Genomic DNA, 20,570 nt, shown 5'->3' on the forward strand with positions numbered 1-20,570 from the left:
TGTTTATAACCAGTGTGTGTGTGTGTGTGTGTGTGTGAGGAGTTGGGAATAGTAAAGGAAATGAAAATATTACATTTTCAGTGTTAATAACTCACTGTAACCCTCGTGTAAGGTACAAAGAAAAATGATATTAAACCATGAAATAAAATTAATTACAGGCTCGGCATGGCCAGGTGATTAAGGACTGGACTCTTATTACGAGGATCGCCGGTTCGAATCCACGTCACATCAAACATGCTCAACATTTCAGCCTTGGAGGGATTATAACAAAATGGTCAATCCTACTCTTCGTTGGTAAAAGAGTAGCCCAATAGTTGGCAGCTGGTAGTGAAGACTAGCTGCTTTCCTCTAGTCTTATACTGCTAAATTAGGGACAGTTAGAGCAGATAGCCCTCGCGAAGCTTTGCGTAATTAAAAAAACAAACAAATTAAATTGCAGCTACAGATAAGGATACACATACCAGATAAAAATATCTAGGTAAAAGTTAATAAAATAAAATAAAAGTTAAAATAATGAATATTATCTTCACAAAGTCGTGCAAAATACTGTCAACTTAAGAATGTTCAAAATCTCCGAAACAATTAAAAGAGGAAAGTCCCGTTTTGAAACCAAAAGTATACACATTGAATAAAAGAATAATTCTCTTCACTATTACCGTAACTATCTCGAAAAAATATGTGTATCAAGCACTGGACGCATTTCATGTTGGAAAAACATTTTTTTTTTAATCACACGTCATCCCAAATAAGTTGGCGAATTGAATCAAAACATTATAATGCTAGAATCCACAGTTTCATGACTAATATAGAACATATCGTTCTTCATATATAGTCCTTAATAAACTATGTTCCCTACGTGTAATTTGGTTCTGCACATCACTACACAATGGGTTACGTGTTGTGCGCCAAACCCAAAGGCCACGATCAGGAGCCTGGGCAAAGAACGATCAATCAAGTTGCCCTTGCTGAAACCTAGAGATCCAGTGCCTCGGTCTCAGGAAGAGGGAATGGGAGTACCCAGAGAAACCCACTTTCACGGCCGAATAATCTACCCTGACAGTGCCCGAAAGCTGATGAAAAGAAAATTAATGTTAGTAACACATACAGAAATGAAACACATATGAATAAAGGCAGAAATGTAGAAGTAGCTAAATGGTTGGTGACTTGGAAAACATATTTCTCCGTTCTTGTAAAGCAGCGAAAATATTCGAGTTGAACTTTCGTTCCCATCTGATGATCAGAGGTGTTCAGGAGGATCATGAGGGAGGAGGTGAGTGAATCCTCTGGTTCCTATTCTTTGGTATGTTGTTCTTCCATGATCTGGGGTGATATTTGTCTTCTTGCAATTTCTGTTTGTGTCTTCTGAGTGTTTGCGAGCTCGTTGTCTGTTGCAACTGACGCGTCGGTAGTCATAACTTGCATGGTTTGGGTCTGGCTTGTCTTTGTATTACATGAGGTTATCGGTGATGTCTGACTGGATTAGTTATATTTCTTCTTCTGGTTAGTTCGTTGTTGAAGTTTAATGTACTCGTCGGTTTGAGTGTCGTTCTCTTTTGTCCTGGTTGTGAGTATTAGGATGTTACTGGCAGTCAAAATTAGCGGCATCGATGGAGTTGTAGGGTTTGCTGGACGTGGGGTATTATGGTTGTCACACTTACTCGGTTGGGGTGGAGTTGATCGACGGCGGGGACGTTCGGCTCTGAAATGAAAATAGTGTAAGACAAAGTCTTGGTTAAGTATGTACTCTGCACTTGTTTGTGTTGAGTTACTATATTTATAAAATGAGTTGGTAGACCTGTAGTTTTGGAGCATATTCTGTGTACGGCATGGAATGTCGATGATGTCGCTGTTTCCAAATAGTGTTGTATTTCAGTTGAAGTTATAGAAAGATGAACGTTTTTTATGAACACAGAGTTCAGGCTGCTAGAGCTTTCAATGGAAGAGTACTGGACGTTGATGTTTGCGTTCTACGGTTTGCACAAATAAGCGTGGTCATGTATCATGGAAGGCTGTAGTACTGTATCACGACAACGTGAGATTCTTATCTCCTTTGGATCGGCTGAGACGTAGGGTTTATGCTGGCCGATGAAGGCAGTAATCTGGCAAAAGGAAAAGTCCATCGGAAATTACCCGTAGTCCTAATGATGTCTACGCACAAGGGAAGCTGAACGTTGAAGGCATCTTGACAGCTAAAATTTTATACGTCTCAACTGACTGAGAGACTTGTGACGAATGTCACCAACAAAACCAATTTACGTGACCCTTTGAAAAAACTTTTTTTTTTGTAATAATGTATTGTAAGAAACATCTCTTTCTTTAAAAGTAAGTGTAATTATTACGTTACTATTGTCAAGAAGGCAAACTTTTCAATTCCATGTAATTTAGTCAGTGTATAATTATTGTTAATAAAACATGTTTGTTAGTTGTCGTTTTATTAAACACAAAATTACACAATGGATAACCTGAGCTCTGCCTACCACGGGTATCGAAACCCAGTTTTTCGCAGAGTTAGAGCATTGCCACTGAGGAGAAAATAGATTACAAAATTAAATTTTAATGATCATTGTTATCACAAGTTTGCTTTCTCGAAATTGTCGTAAAATAGAATGCTAAAATTCCCCAAACGTGGAGAGATTTTAATACGAAAATAAAAAATGAGCATTTAGAACTTCTTATAGGGCTGTACATGCCACCTACAAAAATTATAAGATATTTTTGTTTGACTTTATCCAAGTGTTAGAAGAATTACTTCAGAGTGATTAAATAAAAAACAGAAAAACAATAATGTTCTAAGGTTATTGAATGTAATAATATAATAAGTTCACCTTAATCCGATAAGATTCTCAAAAACTATACCTAAAACGTAATGACAGATAATTATTCTAAAACTTCTTATGTAAGATTATGGAAGGCTGTCTTTCACATAAAGAACACGCAGGATGTGGTGCAATACATCTTTGGACAGCTATTCATCACGTGGAAAATCTGCTCTTCATACACCACAGGGAATCCTCAATTGCGCCTCCTAAAGGAACCACACGGAGGTGATAGTTCTGTTATAAGCTATGGGCAGGTTTGAGAATAATTTTTTGTTCAAGGAGGACAGTGCCACTGCCCACATTGCTTGCATTTTACAGGATGGTTTCGATCAGATGGACGTTAGAAGATTGCTATGTCCGTCAAAGTCTCCAGATTGTAATCTCATTGAAAATTGTTAGGCAGAACTGAAATACAGAATTATTAACAACAACCATAAAAGATTTTCTGCAGCTGAGTTTCAGTGCCTCCTAATGACAAGTTGGAATGAAAAGCATGGTGAATTACATCAATAACCTTACTGACAATATGCCTCGTCGCCTTACGAAAGTGATTATAGAAAGGAGTAAGATGTATTGAATGTTTCATATGAACAAATATAAAGTTACAAACGCTATGTATCATAATTTGATATCACACACTACTGTCCAAAATCGTAAGGCCAATGAACATAAAGAAAAAATATGCATTTTGCGTTGTTAGACTCAACAACTTATTTGAGTAGAGCTTCGAAAGATGAAAATAAGAAGAGGGAAAATAAAAATAAAACCTTTTTTAGCATTTAATAGGGAGAATGTGAACACAGATTAACAATAAACATTTAGAACTCTATAAATTAGGATTTCGACTTGCCTTGGTAGACGCAGAAGGTAGCCGAAGTGGCTTTCTATAAAAATAGAACACACACACACACTTTATAATTTATTGAATAAATTGTAATGATACTATATTCATCTGGTTTTCATTAATTCAAAAAAAAAGACTTTCGAAATTATGATAAAGTAATACACATAAACAACTGAACTTCAAAGAAAGTGGAAGATGTTTATTGTAAAAACGAAGTACAGGAAATATTTAGGAGATACGTTTATTTACAACTTATGCTCAAATACGAATGCGACGGGTGTTGCAGATATAGTGCATATATTCATTATAATAGTTCTTATTAGTTACTTTCTTATACAACGATTAATGCATTCCGTTCTTATTGACACTGTATTCTAATTCAATCAAAAATATTTTATATTGCTGAATTCATTTTACAAAAAAACAATTCCTTAAAAAATATCTGTTGTATTTCTATGTTCTGTCTTTAGGTTAACAGGAAATGAGTAAATTAAAAAAGAATACAATTTCTCATTTGACGGCCGGGCATGACCACGTGGATAATTCACTCGACTTGGAGTCTGAGAGTACCATACTCGCCGTTCAGTCAGGGGGGGGGGGCTTATTATGTGACATCAATCCCACTATAAGCGATGGGTAGTGATCAAATTGATAATACTTTGGCTGTGTTGAAAACAGTGTGTTCATATAATATATAAAAACAAAATCAACAAGTAGTTTGTTAGTTTAGGGGAATAATTCTGGCATTCGGTGCGAGAAGTCATGGGTTACAATCCCAGACGAGCCATTTTCTTTCATTTTTAGCAACACTTCTGAGCACTTAAAAAAGGTCTGTTATTCTTACACCATTGAAGATCTATATACGAAGATTGGATGCAACATTTGGCATTTATTTACGTAAGAACCCGTAACTGAAAAATAAAACCCAGTAAATACCGGGCCCGGCATGGCCACGTCGGTTAAGGTGTTAGAATCTCCGTCACACGATACGTGCTCGCCCTTTCAGCCGCGGGTACGTCATAAAGGGACGATCAATTCCAATATTTGTTGGTAAAAGAGAAACCCAAGAATTAGTGGTTGGTGTTGGTCACAGGTATCCTTCTTTCTAGTCTTACACTGCATAATTAGAGATGCCAGGCACAAAGAGCTAATTTGTGTTATAACCAATGCCATCTATTGGAAGTTTTCTTGACAATGTCTAATCGTTTTGATAGATGACAACTGTTACGCCAACACTCTCTCCTCTTCTGAAAAATTTGGTATTATGATGTACTGGAAGCCATGGTGATATAATAGGTTTGGGATGTGAAAAACTTCAGCACACTGTCACCAATTACAGTGTTTCTTTTAACTAGTCATAAATATTTTATCCACAGAGTGCTTTTTAAATAGTCTGTAATTTGTTCATATTCTTCAGCTGTGTTACTCCGAATATTTTGAAATTTCGAAAACCGAACTGGACTGATTGTTTACTTGTGAAATAAGATTTATGGAAATATTTTCTCAAATAACAAAAGCTTAACAGTTTGATTTACTTTCAAAAAAGCTGGATGTGGGAGAAATGTGAAAAATTCATCCTTGCTTTTCGACAAAGGCATTTTGATCATTTGAGCTGCACGAAATGTCCCTTTCTCTGCTCGCTGCCATTTGGGCAATTAAACTAATAGTTATAACATTGACTACTAGAGGACAGCCCAGTTTCAATTGTAAAAATAAATATAAAAAACTTTATTCCCGGGTAAACGCATGTAACTGAAGAAGGACAAACCTCTTTAATTCTATGTATTATTTTCAATATAATTATTTTTTTCTGGAACCTAATTACATGTTAACTTTCTGTAACGTATGTGTTGAAATGTACTTTAAAGTTTTGTTAGTGAACTTTGATATACATGGATGTTATACAACATAGTACATTTATATCAACTGAAAAACGCTTATATTGCAAGATAAACGTCATCTTGCGAGAGAACAATAAGTTTTCAGATTTTCAACACCAGATTAAGAGTTTCGATTCCCCATGGTGGACACAGTAGATAACCAGATGTGGATTTACTATCATAGAAGCAGAGATGGGTGAGAAAAATCGCGGTGAATATGAGTTTAAATTTATTAAACAAGTCTATAAATATACTTTTTGCAAAAACTGTGATATAAAACCATTGCAACCTTATTGCTAATAAAGATAAATAGGTTAGTTTATACAGTCTCGTAGATATATGATGGACCACCATGGCCAGGTAGTAAAAGCACTCGACTCGTAATCTGGGTGTTGTTCTTTTTTGTGTTCCATAAAGAAGTTAGTGAATAAGTTACCTTATTGAGCTTTTATTACTTACTAACAAAAACTAGTTTGTTTTATTTTATTAATCACAAGAGAACATATTTCTCTTGGTTCATCGGCAGTAAACGTTACATGAACACACTAAACTGAGAAACAAATTCAAGATTGACACCCACAATTTTTTTTAACACAAATATACCTTAATATACAAACGGATAAACAATACATTTTATTGAGTTTTGGCAGCTAGTCATCGCCACCCACAGCCAGCTTTTGGGCTACTCTTTACCGACGAATAGTGGGATTGACCGTTCCACTATAACGCCCCCAAGGTTGAAAGGGCGAGCATGTTTGGTGCGACGGAGATTCGAATCAGCGACACTGAGATTACAAGTCGTGAGCCCAGTAATTGATTTCGTGGTGACGTCATTATCGTTCTCTTGATCTGTCACTCGAGAAATATCTTTATAATTTTAAAGTGTAAATGAATTTCGTGAGAATTTTGATAAGAGATGCTTCGGTATGGTCATTGGATTCTAAATCCGAATGTCGCAGGTTCGAACCTCGGTTGAACCATACATGGTCGCCCTTTCAGCCATGGAGGCGTTATAATATGACTATCAAACCAACTATTCGTTGATAAGAGAATAGCCCAAGTGTAGGCTGTGGGTAATGATCCATTTTGTAGTACTTTTAGAGTTTTTGAGGTGACAGCTTGTTAATACCCTTATAGAACAACTTTAATTTACTTAGACGAAATATATGTATTATCAAACTAAATAGATATTTTCATATACTTTACAAAGGGATGTCGAAAATCGGCTCGTTGGTCTAGGGGTATGATTCTCGCTTTGGGTGCGAGAGGTCCCGGGTTCAAATCCCGGACGAGCCCTTTTCTTTCACTTTCAGTAATACTTCTGAGCAGTGAAAAAGATGTATTCTTCTTACACTATTTTATATCCATATACCAAGATTGGATGTGTTTGTCATGCATAAATTTATATATTTGCAGAAATGTAAAGTTTTCATTACACCGCGAGGGGAACCTGAGGATTTACTAAAACCTCCTTCCCCTAAACTCCTGAATTCACCAGCTTCAAAAATGGGCTCTTACGTAAATAAAAACTAAACGCTCTAAATATCTTTCGTAAGTTCAATACCTCTCGGTGGACTCAGCAGATATCCCGATCTAGCATTGCTTCAAGACAACACACACACCCGTTCCTAACATGATTGAAGAAATTAAAGTCGCATTACAGCGACGATGATAATAAACTGAAAAAAATGTAAAATAATAACACATAAATGTCTGTGTGTCACGTGTGTCAAAGCAGCCCTGTGAAATAGTATTTCAAAACCGCTTACGTGTCACAGCATCCCTGAAATACATTTGTTCAAGGCTGTCTGTGTGCCACGTATGCTAAAGCGGCCCTGTAAAATACTACTTCAAGACTGTCTCTGTGTCACGTACTCTATAGCAACCCTGCAAGTACAATGTCAGAATATCATTCATTTATATTAAAATGCAAAATAATTTATTGTGGTTTAATTATTTATCAAAATGAATATAACATAACATAAACAAAAACTAATATATTTATCCAACTACATCTAGATGAGATAGTAACAAGTAATTCCATTTTGTTAATTTGGAAATTGTTGTATACTTCAAAATATACATTCACCCTGCCATTCGCCCTGATTCAGATCTCATTGACCTCTGTAATATTTAAGGTGTATAAGATTTTGCCGATATAAATATACATATGATGCCATTTCTTTATAGTACACTTTCGAACTTAACTGTTAAAGTCGCGACGCTGCCTCGTTAGAGCGGAAACAGAAACACGTGTTTAGTCAAATTAATTAATATTAACAAAAGGAGAAAATTTCATTCAAACTACCACACTTTAACCAATAATATATTTCCATATCTTACGAAATTCTTCAAAAATCCCAATCACTAAATTTCAATAAAGAAACAGCGATAGAAAAAGAAAGAGTTGTGCAAAAAAGAAAGTGATCGTTACGGCTACAAAACGTCAAACTCTTCTTGCAGTGTAGATCGTAATATCATAAGACTCAGATATGTTCATTACGTATATTTTACGAATGAACTAAATCATTATTCGGTATTGTAAGTACGTCGCACAAAGTTAGGCGTTTGTAAAAGGATCTCGAGAAGTAATTTCACGATTTTGTGTATGTATGTACTGTTGTAGGATTTATGAACATTTATTAATGCAATATAGTGTTTCTTTTCATTAGTAGATCTTTAATTATATGTCTCTTATTTTTACCATTAACATGAAAATTCTTTATTTGTCAGTTGAAGAGTGTGTTTTTCTTGTAGCAAAACCACATGGAGCCTGTTCCATCAAGGAGTATCAAACCCCTGATTTTAGGGTTGTCATTCCGAAGCCTTACAGCTATCCCAGTTGAATGAAGTTGGGTCCATTAGCAATGTAAAAATAAATATTAAGAGTTAAAACTCCACTCATGATAACAATGACGAAAAGGTGCATCAGGAATCATACGTAATTCAAAGAGAAACTTATTTCTAATAAACGAGCAGGTATGAAGATGACATTCGAAGAACTACTACTTTTATATGTTAGTGGCACTTTTACGTTCTTAAATATATGTCACGTGACAAAGAGAACATAACTCTAACTATTTATCGCCGTCTGTATCATAATACGAAGCAGTTTCTTCAAGCCTTATTTCCTCACAAATTTTATCTCTGACCTACGTAAACAACCAACAGTTTCACGATTGATAAGTCTCGAGGAGAAAATTAATAAATTACGTATTATAGGGTCTCATTTCTTTATCAAAAACACCTTTAAAAGAAAGGCAAAATTCTGACGGAAGTCAAGGCAAAAGGTTCTGTTCTCAATATAGGCTTCGAATGTTAGCTGATTTTTTAGTGTTTTTGGTTTGGGACGTTCTGGAATCTTTCAATTTGAAACTAGAAAGCTTTATTGCAGTCTTTCATATCAGCATCTAAATGTCGAAACGATACATTCCACCTCAGTACGAAGCACTTTTTGAACGTTTCTAAAACTGCATGTCACATTCTAGGGATGTGATTTTCAGCCTGAGGTTTTATTCCTCTAATAATGTAAAATATGTGTAATTTCTAATATGCAAACCGTATTCTAAGACTGTTTCCTTCTTGCTGCAGTAATTGATTTCGTGGTGACGTCATTATCGTTCTCTTGATCTGTCACTCGAGAAATATCTTTATAATTTTAAAGTGTAAATGAATTTCGTGAGAATTTTGATAAGAGATGCCTCGGCATGGTCATTGGACTCTAAATCAGAATGTCGCAGGTTCGAACCTCGGTTGCACCCAACATGGTCGCCCTTCCAGCCATGGAGGCGTTATAATATGACTATCAAACCAACTATTCGTTGATAAGAGAATAGCCCAAGTGTAGGCTGTGGGTAATGATCCATTTTGTAGTACTTTTAGAGTTTTTGAGGTGACAACTTGTTAATACCCTTATAGAACAACTTTAATTTACTTAGACGAAATATATGTATTATCAAACTAAATAGATGTTTTCATATACTTTACAAAGGGATGTCGAAAATCGGCTCGTTGGTCTAGGGGTATGATTCTCGCTTTGGGTGCGAGAGGTCCCGGGTTCAAATCCCGGACGAGCCCTTTTCTTTCACTTTCAGTAATACTTCTGAGCAGTGAAAAAGATGTATTCTTCTTACACTATTTTATATCCATATACCAAGATTGGATGTGTTTGTCATGCATAAATTTATATATTTGCAGAAATGTAAAGTTTTCATTACACCGCGAGGGGAACCTGAGGATTTACTAAAACCTCCTTCCCCTAAACTCCTGAATTCACCAGCTTCAAAATGGGCTCTTACGTAAATAAAAACTAAACGCTCTAAATATCTTTCGTAAGTTCAATACCTCTCGGTGGACTCAGCAGATATCCCGATCTAGCATTGCTTCAAGACAACACACACACCCGTTCCTAACATGATTGAAGAAATTAAAGTCGCATTACAGCGACGATGATAATAAACTGAAAAAAAATGTAAAATAATAACACATAAATGTCTGTGTGTCACGTGTGTCAAAGCAGCCCTGTGAAATAGTAGTTCAAGACCGCTTACGTGTCACAGCATCCCTGAAATACATTTGTTCAAGGCTGTCTGTGTGCCACGTATGCTATAGCGGCCCTGTAAAATACTAGTTCAAGACTGTCTCTGTGTCACGTACTTTATAGCAACCCTGCAAGTACAATGTCAGAATATCATTCATTTATATTAAAATGCAAAATAATTTATTGTGGTTTAATTATTTATCAAAATGAATATAACATAACATAAACAAAAACTAATATATTTATCCAACTACATCTAGATGAGATAGTAACAAGTAATTCCATTTTGTTAATTTGGAAATTGTTGTATACTTCAAAATATACATTCACCCTGCCATTCGCCCTGATTCAGATCTCATTAACCTCTGTAATATTTAAGGTGTATAAGATTTTGCCGATATAAATATACATATGATGCCATTTCTTTATAGTACACTTTCGAACTTAACTGTTAAAGCCGCGACGCTGCCTCGTTAGAGCGGAAACAGAAACACGTGTTTAGTCAAATTAATTAATATTAACAAAAGGAGAAAATTTCATTCAAACTACCACACTTTAACCAATAATATATTTCCATATCTTACGAAATTCTTCAAAAATCATAATCACTGAATTTCAATAAAGAAACAGCGATAGAAAAAAAAGAGTTGTGCAAAAAAGAAAGTGATCGCTACGACTACAAAACGTCAAACTCTTCTTGCACTGTAGATCGTAATATCATAAGACTCAGATATGTTCATTACCTATATTTGACGAATGAACTAAATCATTATTCGGTATTGTAAGTACGTCGCACAAAGTTAGGCGTTTGTAAAAGGATCTCTAGAAGTATTTTCACGATTTTGTGTATGTATGTACTGTTGTAGGATTTATGAACATTTATTAATGCAATATAGTGTTTCTTTTCATTAGTAGATCTTTAATTATATGTCTCTTATTTTTACCATTAACATGAAAATTCTTTATTTGTCAGTTGAAGAGTGTGTTTTTCTTGTAGCAAAACCACATGGAGCCTTTTCCATCAAGGAGTATCAAACCCCTGATTTTAGGGTTGTCATTCCGAAGCCTTACAGCTATCCCAGTTGAATGAAGTTGGGTCCATTAGCAATGTAAAAATAAATATTAAGAGTTAAAACTCCACTCATGATAACAATGACGAAAAAGGTGCATCAGGAATCATACGTAATTCAAAAGAGAAACTTATTCCTAATAAACGAGCAGGTATGAAGATGACATTCGAAGAACTACTACTTTTATATGTTAGTGGCACTTTTACGTTCTTAAATATATGTCACGTGACAAAGAGAACATAACTCTAACTATTTATCGCCGTCTGTATCATAATACGAAGCAGTTTCTTCAAGCCTTATTTCCTCACAAATTTTATCTCTGACCTACGTAAACAACCAACAGTTTCACGATTGATAAGTCTCGAGGAGAAAATTAATAAATTACGTATTATAGGGTCTCATTTCTTTATCAAAAACACCTTTAAAAGAAAGGCAAAATTCTGACGGAAGTCAAGGCAAAAGGTTCTGTTCTCAATATAGGCTTCGAATGTTAGCTGATTTTTTAGTGTTTTTGGTTTGGGACGTTCTGGAATCTTTCAATTTGAAACTAGAAAGCTTTATTGCAGTCTTTCATATCAGCATCTAAATGTCGAAACGATACATTCCACCTCAGTACGAAGCACTTTTTGAACGTTTCTAAAACTGCATGTCACATTCTAGGGATGTGATTTTCAGCCTGAGGTTTTATTCCTCTAATAATGTAAAATATGTGTAATTTCTAATATGCAAACCGTATTCTAAGACTGTTTCCTTCTTGCTGCAGTAATTGATTTCGTGGTGACGTCATTATCGTTCTCTTGATCTGTCACTCGAGAAATATCTTTATAATTTTAAAGTGTAAATGAATTTCGTGAGAATTTTGATAAGAGATGCCTCGGCATGGTCATTGGACTCTAAATCCGAATGTCGCAGGTTCGAACCTCGGTTGCACCAAACATGGTCGCCCTTTCAGCCATGGAGGCGTTATAATATGACTATCAAACCAACTATTCGTTGATAAGAGAATAGCCCAAGTGTAGGCTGTGGGTAATGATCCATTTTGTAGTACTTTTAGAGTTTTTGAGGTGACAGCTTGTTAATACCCTTATAGAACAACTTTAATTTACTTAGACGAAATATATGTATTATCAAACTAAATAGATATTTTCATATACTTTACAAAGGGATGTCGAAAATCGGCTCGTTGGTCTAGGGGTATGATTCTCGCTTTGGGTGCGAGAGGTCCGGGTTCAAATACCGGACGAACCCTTTTCTTTCACTTTCAGTAATACTTCTGAGCACTGAAAAGGTGTATTCTTCTTACACTATTTTATATCCATATACCAAGATTGGATGTGTTTGTCATGCATAAATTTATATATTTGCAGAAATGTAAAGTTTTCATTACACCGCGAGGGGAACCTGAGGATTTACTAAAACCTCCTTCCCCTAAACTCCTGAATTCACCAGCTTCAAAAATGGGCTCTTACGTAAATAAAAACTAAACGCTCTAAATATCTTTCGTAAGTTCAATACCTCTCGGTGGACTCAGCAGATATCCCGATCTAGCATTGCTTCAAGACAACACACACACCCGTTCCTAACATGATTGAAGAAATTAAAGTCGCATTACAGCGACGATGATAATAAACTGAAAAAAATGTAAAATAATAACACATAAATGTCTGTGTGTCACGTGTGTCAAAGCAGCCCTGTGAAATAGTAGTTCAAGACCGCTTACGTGTCACAGCATCCCTGAAATACATTTGTTCAAGGCTGTCTGTGTGCCACGTATGCTATAGCGGCCCTGTAAAATACTAGTTCAAGACTGTCTCTGTGTCACGTACTTTATAGCAACCCTGCAAGTACAATGTCAGAATATCATTCATTTATATTAAAATGCAAAATAATTTATTGTGGTTTAATTATTTATCAAAATGAATATAACATAACATAAACAAAACTAATATATTTATCCAACTACATCTAGATGAGATAGTGACAAGTAATTCCATTTTGTTAATTTGGAAATTTTTGTATACTTCAAAATATACATTCATCCTGCTATTTGCCCTGATTCAGATCTCATTAACCTCTGTAATATTTAAGGTGTATTTGATTTTGCCGATATAAATATAGTAATGATGCCATTTCTTTATAGTACACTTTCAAACTTAACTGTTAAAGACACGACGCTACCTCGTTAGAGCGGAAACAGAAACACGTGTTTAGTCAAATTAATTAGTATTAACAAAAGGAGAAAATTTCATTCAAACTACCACACTTTAACCAATAATATATTTCCATATCTTACGAAATTCTTCAAAATCCCAATTACTCAATTTCCATAAAGAAACAGATATAGAAAAAAAAGAGTTGTGCAAAAAAGAAAGTGATCGTTACGGCTACAAAACGTCATGATATTGCAAGATAAACGTCATCTAGCTGGACAACCGTAAGTTTTCAGATTTTCAACACCAGATTAAGAGTTTCGATTTCCCATGGTAGACACAGCAGAGAACCAGATGTGGCTTTACTATCATAGAAGAACAAATGGGTGAGAAAAAGTCCCGGTTAATATGAGTTTAAATTTATTAAACTAATCTATAAATATACTTTTTGCAAAAACTGTCATATAAAACCATTGCAACCTTGTTGCTAATAAAGATATACAGGTTAGTTTATACAGTCTGGTAGATATATGATAGCCCACCATGGCCAGGTAGTTAAAGCACTCGACTCGTAATCCGGGTGTTGTTGTTTTTTGTGTTCCAGGAAGAAGTTAGGGAACAAAGCTGAAGGAAGGGCGGGACCTCCGTTTTTTTTAAATAATCTTCCAACCGGTTTTTCTACCAGTTTTTGACCGGTTGGGCATGGCTAGTTACCTATAAGTTTCTCCTTTTAGGCAATAGCAAATTACCTGTGTATTGCGTGTAATAGCAGGAATATATGTATTTGTTACGGTAAACATTTGCGTTTCTTTAAAGCGTACACACACAATCTCGTTGAAATGACTTTGGCATCAAAACGCTAAGTCTTAACTTATTGAGCATTTATTACTTACTAACATAAACTAGTTTGTTTTTATTTTATTAAACACGAGAACTTTGTGAGCATATTTCTCTTGGTTCATCGGCAGTGAACGTTACATGAATACACTTTACTGAGAAACAAGCAAATTCATTTTAAATTTATGGTATTTCCTAAACAAGATTGACACCCACAATTTTCTTTTTTTTAACAGAAATATATCTTAATATACAAACGGATAAACAATACAATTTATAGTAATGCTATCCGTTCTTAAATTAGCAGTGTTAGACCAGAGTTTAGGCAGCTAGTCAACGCCACCCACAGCCAGCTCTTGGGCTACTCTTTTCCCGACGAGTAGTGGGATTGACCGTCACATTATAACGCTCCCAAGGTTGAAAGGGCGAGTATGTTTGGTACGACGGGGATTCGAATCCGCGACCCTGATATTAGAAGTCGAGCGCCTTAACTACCTGGCCATGCAGGGGCAGATTCATTAATAAATAAAGTAATATCTAGCTTGTAAATAAGTATCATTAGAGCAAAATAAATGGAAGTCTGAACGAGATCAATATTGCTCAACTATTCCGTAATATATAACAGGATTAAGAAATTTATTACTTAACTACAATGCTGAATCTATTTTTAAATGTTTTGAGATAAAGGTAACATATTCCTATATTTGGAGGCGGAGGGTGCTTCAAATTTCAATATTTGTTGAAACCAAAAAAAAAAATTGTTTTTACATATACAGTCATGTGGAAAAGTTAGGACTCTTTATTAAAGCCTGTGTATTTTTGTAACATTTTGGATATAAAGATATTTCATCTCAATTTTAACAATACTGAGAGATAATAGGAATATAACTAAACAATTAAGATTAAAGAAAAGACTTTTCAAGATCTTCTGTAAATGTAATTCTACACAAATGCATATTCTAACTGAGGAAAAGTTAGGACACCCTACCTCCTTTGGCTGAAATAACTGCAATGAGACGCTTCTTGTAGCCGTCTACCAGTCTCTGGCATCGGTCTGAAGAAAATTTGCTCCACTCCTTAATGCAGAATTCTTTCAGATGTGAGATGTTTGAGGGGTTTCTTGCATGTACAGCCCGTTTCAACTCACCACACAGCATCTCAATGGGATTAAGATCTGAACTTTGACTCAGCCATTCCAGGACTCTCCATTTATTAGTTTTCAGCCAATCCTTGGTGGATTTACTGGTATGTTTTAGGTCATTGTCGTGTTGCAGGGTCCAGTTCCGCTTCAGCTTTAATTTTCTTAGAGATGGACTCACATGTTCCTCAAGCACCCTCTGATACTCAGTAGAATGCATAGTGGATTCTATTATTGTGAGCTGTCCAGGTCCTGCTACAGCAAAGCAGCCTCAAACCATGACACTTCCACTTCCATGCTTCACAGTTGGTATGAGGTTCTTTTCCTGGAATTCTGTATGTGGTTTTCGCCAAACATGTCCTCTGTTCTGGTGTCCATATATTTCAATTTTGGACTCATCTGCCCAAAGAACATTATTTCAGAAGTCCTGGTCTTTGTCTACATTCACTCTGGCAAACTTCAGTCTGGCCTTGATGTTTCTCTTAGAGAGCAAGGTTTCCTCATTGCACACCTTCCATGCAAATTAAACTTGTGCAGTCTCTTTTTGATTGTAGAGACATGCACTTTCACATCAACAGTAGCCAGAGCCTGCTGTAGGTCCCGTGATGACATGTTAGGATGCTTGGACACCTCTTTTAGCATCTTGCGGTCTCCTCTCGGGGTGAGCTTGCTTGGACGATCAGACCGGGGCATGTTGGCAGTTGTTTTGAAAGACCTCCACTTGTTAACTATTTTCTGGACAGTGTAATGGCTGATTTCAAAATCCTTTGGGATCTTTTAAAATCCGTTACCAGTCTCATAAGCTGCTTCAATTTTCTTTTTGAAGGCCTCAGACACCTCAAGGTGCTCACTCTCATTTCAACAGTCAGGAGCACACCAAACTAAATGTCTGAAGTTTAAATATGGCAAGCCTCATTCAAAATGCTGAGTAACGATCTGCTAATCATGTACACCTGGTGTGATACACCTGTGTATGAGTTTAGCCATGTTAAGTGGGAATAAATGTGGGCTTGTGCGAACTTTTTCCTCAGTTAGAATATGCATTTTTGTAAAATTACATTTAGAGTCGATCTTGAAAAGTCTTTTCTTCAATTTTCATTGTTTAGTTATATTTCTATAATCTCTCAGTATTGTTAAAATTCAGATTAAATATTTGTATATCCAAAAATGTTACAAATATACACAGGCTTTCATAGGGTGACCTAACTTTTTCATATGACTGTATATAGGTCTACTGTTTAGTCGAAGAAATATCTCATTATTGCTAGAAAGGGGAATTCATATGAGAGAAATACAGTTGTGTTAACTTCGGTTTATTTTATTCGTCAGTGACACAGAAGTATATCTGCGGACTTAGACATAACAGTAATCAGACTTTGATATACGTGATGATCAGAGCGCAGATAGCCCATTGTGTAGCTTTGTGCTTAACTACAAAAGAACAAATATTCCTCACAATTACTACTGAAAGGATCAAATCAGACATTTGCAAGAAATCAAAATCCATGAGGCCAGGTGCAATCGATAATGAATTGGATCTGGAACAATCAGAAATGTTTGTTATTAACAGTATTATGAGAGGCAAAGTTGTGATGTAAATCACGTTCTTTCGTGATATTTTAAGCATTATTACCTGGATTCTAACTTGGAAGTTTTACATCGCGTAAATTTCATTCCTACCAGCTTTGGCTAGGTGGATAAGGCACTCGACTCGTAATTTTAGGATCACGGGTTCGAATCCCTGTCATATCAAACATGATCGCTTTATCAGCCGTGGAGGTGTTATAATACGACGGACATTCCCACTATTCGTTGGTAGAAGTGTAACTTAAGAGCTGATGGTGGATGGTGATAACTAGCTGTCTTCCCTCTAGTCTTACACTGCTGAATTAGGGAGGGCTATTGCAGATAGTTCTCGAGTATCTTTGCGCGAAATTCAAAACAAACAAAATCTACCAGCTAATACTTGGGAAGCTAGTGGCATTGTACATTGGTAGTAAATAATAATATGTTGTTCTGTATGTTTGTAGGTACATCTCTTAGCTAAAATGTCATATTTTCAGTTAAAGCTGACAACTATTCAAATTGTTATTCAAGTACAGTTTCAAATATGTTTTACGTAACAGCCAAATTAAATGTGTTTACAATGAGTTTCATCCCTAACGTCAATTAACTGCGGTAAGACAAATGTAAACTTTATTTTGTAGTAAAGGTAACACACGTATACACGTATCCAGTTGTACGAGAGCCTATTGAACCATTTCGGTTTGAATTGGCCTAGTGGATAGCCTGCTGGGCTTTATGTCGAGAGGTCCAGGGTACGAGCTCAAAATATGCCATCGAATATGCTCAGTACGTTCAGTTGTGTGTGCATTGTAAAAATGACGACCCATTCCGAAATTCAAATTAAAGTTACAGCGAAGACGGCGACTGCTGCTCACTGGTTTTCTTCCATTGTCAGTAATTGTAAATCAGAGATGGCTAGTACAAATTAGTTAATCAAGTGCATTTTCACTTAAAGAAGGGGCAGCTGTAAGTTTAAAGGTTTATAAAGCTATAAGTTGGGATTCGATATTCGCATTAATAAAGCACATGTAGCCCATTGTGTAGTTTTGTGTTTATAGCAGACAAACAAATGAAACAGGTGTGTTCTATCTTAAACTTAAAACTTTTCAAGAACGATCTGAATATTTAGTCCTTATCACCCATTTCTTTAAGATATTCTGAACGTGTCAAGATATTGTTTTCTGTTTTTTTTTAATTCAACATTTGAAGTCTGTCTTTAATGTGTAATATCTGTCATAAGCTGTGGCCAATATCTTACATAAAGCTCAATGCGAAAGATATTGATTAATTATATTTCTAAGTTCGCACTTTTCGCTAAGTGTGCTTCTGGTGTGATTACATAAGCTGGGGTAACTTTCTCTGTCTATAAAAACATAAAAATCTCACTTTGCTTGAAATGCTATGATTTCTTTTGAATCTGACATTTTATTCATTTCCCACAAAATTCCTGTCAATTGAATACTTTTACTTTTCTCCTGTTGGTAATGTTTAAAATGGTCTAGAACGGATGAAAAGGTCATAAAATATCAAACTTCTGTATGTATGTGTCTGTGGTGGATTGTTATATGAATCCATCTACAAATTTGGCATATTTAATGTAAATGTGGTTTATTGTCAGTGATCTACTTATATTGAGATTTTAACATGAATTTCAGATGAGCAAATAAGCAAAAGTATACTGATGTTAAAGTAGTTTTATCAGATTTAATTAGCATGTGTTGTGTTAGCAGTAAGTGTATGGAAATACAATAATAATATTAAAGTAGTGTTGTCACATTTAATTAATGTGTTGTCCTCCGTTGAGTTAGCGGTAAGTCTATGCAGTTACAATCCAAAAATATAGTGTTCGATTTCTCTCTGTGGACAGGGTGTAGTTTTGCACTAAGAAAACATGCGTTACTTTCGTGAAAAGTAAATCATTTGATAACTCCCAATTTCCTCAAATCTAATATCTTCAGAAATTTTAATCTCTTGTCATCAAGAATTGTTTAAATGCCGCTTTACTAAAATGGGTGTGCAGAGAAAGCAGTCTTCTGACAGAGTGAAATAATGTTATGACATCATACAACACATCAACAGATAAATAAGGAAAAACACATTCAATAACACATTCCTAAGTAAAAACTGGATACTGACAAACCAAAACAACTTCATATTACTAACCTTATATGTGTTTTCAAATATCCTGTAGGACAGCAGTAAAGCTACGGACTTGCAACCCTAAAATTCAGGGCTCGATTTCCTTCAGTAAACGCAGCTCAATATAGCTATGGTCTAAAACAGAAAAAAAAGTTTTATCACCAAATTTTACGCGTGTTAGAGAGATATTGATTCCATGTAATATTAGCCTAATTATTATGTAACATCATATTAACTACTAGTCTACAAATCACACTTCTCCAATATTTTTGTTGTATTACGGGAACGGGATATACAATACGTTTCCAACCCCTTTAGTAAAAAGTCCAATTTTAAATATTAAGTTGCTTTATATAGTTTCAACACAGATGACTCGTCCGTAATCATCACTGCCCGTTGGTAAATAGGTCCTGATCATTATTTTCCGGTGTTAGGAACTTAAGAATTTCTTAACATATTGAAAACAGTGTTAGGCCTAAGAGAGTAGATTTTATATAGAATTACAATGATTTAATACAGATTTATCGCAAATATTACGTATACTAATTTGTTTGCACATCATTTTCTTTCACAGCTCAAGTCGATATTTTCCTTTTGTTTAACATAACGATAATTCTTAAAGTTCTCACATTAGAAGCGTGAGTTTCTTCATCTTGCTACTTTACCTAAACATGTATGTTCCATAACCAATGTTAGTACCATGTTTTGTTCACTTTCACTTCATCTAAAACACCCATCTTCAGGTTGTTTATGTTCGCCCGATACAGACGACTTGTAGCATTCATTTTAAGTCGTCAAGAAGCATTGTCTTGGCGAATGATTATAAGCGATGTTATTTTCTTGATGTCATCATAGTTCTAGTGTACTTACGTAGAATAAAATAAATGTATCATAACTTGTGGTTTTTATTTAGTTAATGTGTTTTACCCAGTTTAACTTACAAATAGGTGGGGTAGAATGTGTTTCAATGGATGTATTTTTTATTGTTTCCGTTACCTCTTCCTCGTCTTACACATTCTGTTTAAAGCTTCAAAACACATACGATCACTTCCTTGTAGTATTGCATTACTGTGTATTGTATGAGTGAAGTATTGTTTATTTGTACTGTAATGTGTAAATCATAAAATATTTGTTCTTTGTATAGATTTTTGTCTTACCCCTTTCTTTTTGACACATATCAAAATGTAATAGCAATAATCCCGTTGTTCCCACCACCAATTGGAATAATGGAATAATATGGGAAATGGATTTATCCACCTTTTACATAAAATTATGTGTCATTTACCAAGAAACTGATTTGGATTTGGAAATGGGTTATTGACATTACGTACTGAATGATTTGGGAATGGATGTATCCGCCATTTACACAAAACTATCATTTTCTACAACGAACTGGATCCGGACTTGAGAACGGATTAATCTGCCTTTTTGATAAAATATGTCCGTCTTTTACCAAGAATTGGATTTGGATTCGGGAATGGATTGCGATTACGAAAGGTGCTGATTCGTAGACGTCAGTATTCCATTCAATGTTTTACGTTAATTAATGATGAAGTAAATTAATTTTTTAAAGTATGTAATTCGGAT

The 20,570-nt window shown here is 35.2% G+C and overlaps 2 non-coding genes across 2 annotated transcripts; both read left to right on the forward strand.

Moving 5' to 3' along the window:
- The first annotated feature begins 6,767 nt into the window (after window positions 1-6,767).
- TRNAP-UGG (transfer RNA proline (anticodon UGG)) lies at window positions 6,768-6,839 on the forward strand. The gene has a single exon. It is a non-coding gene; the product is annotated as a tRNA-Pro (tRNA).
- A 2,709-nt stretch (window positions 6,840-9,548) lies between these two features.
- On the forward strand, window positions 9,549-9,620 carry TRNAP-UGG (transfer RNA proline (anticodon UGG)). Its single transcript has one exon. It is a non-coding gene; the product is annotated as a tRNA-Pro (tRNA).
- The last annotated feature ends 10,950 nt before the right edge of the window (window positions 9,621-20,570 follow it).

This window comes from Tachypleus tridentatus, chromosome 1, assembly GCF_004210375.1.
Source record: "Tachypleus tridentatus isolate NWPU-2018 chromosome 1, ASM421037v1, whole genome shotgun sequence".
Classification (NCBI taxonomy): domain Eukaryota; kingdom Metazoa; phylum Arthropoda; class Merostomata; order Xiphosura; family Limulidae; genus Tachypleus; species Tachypleus tridentatus.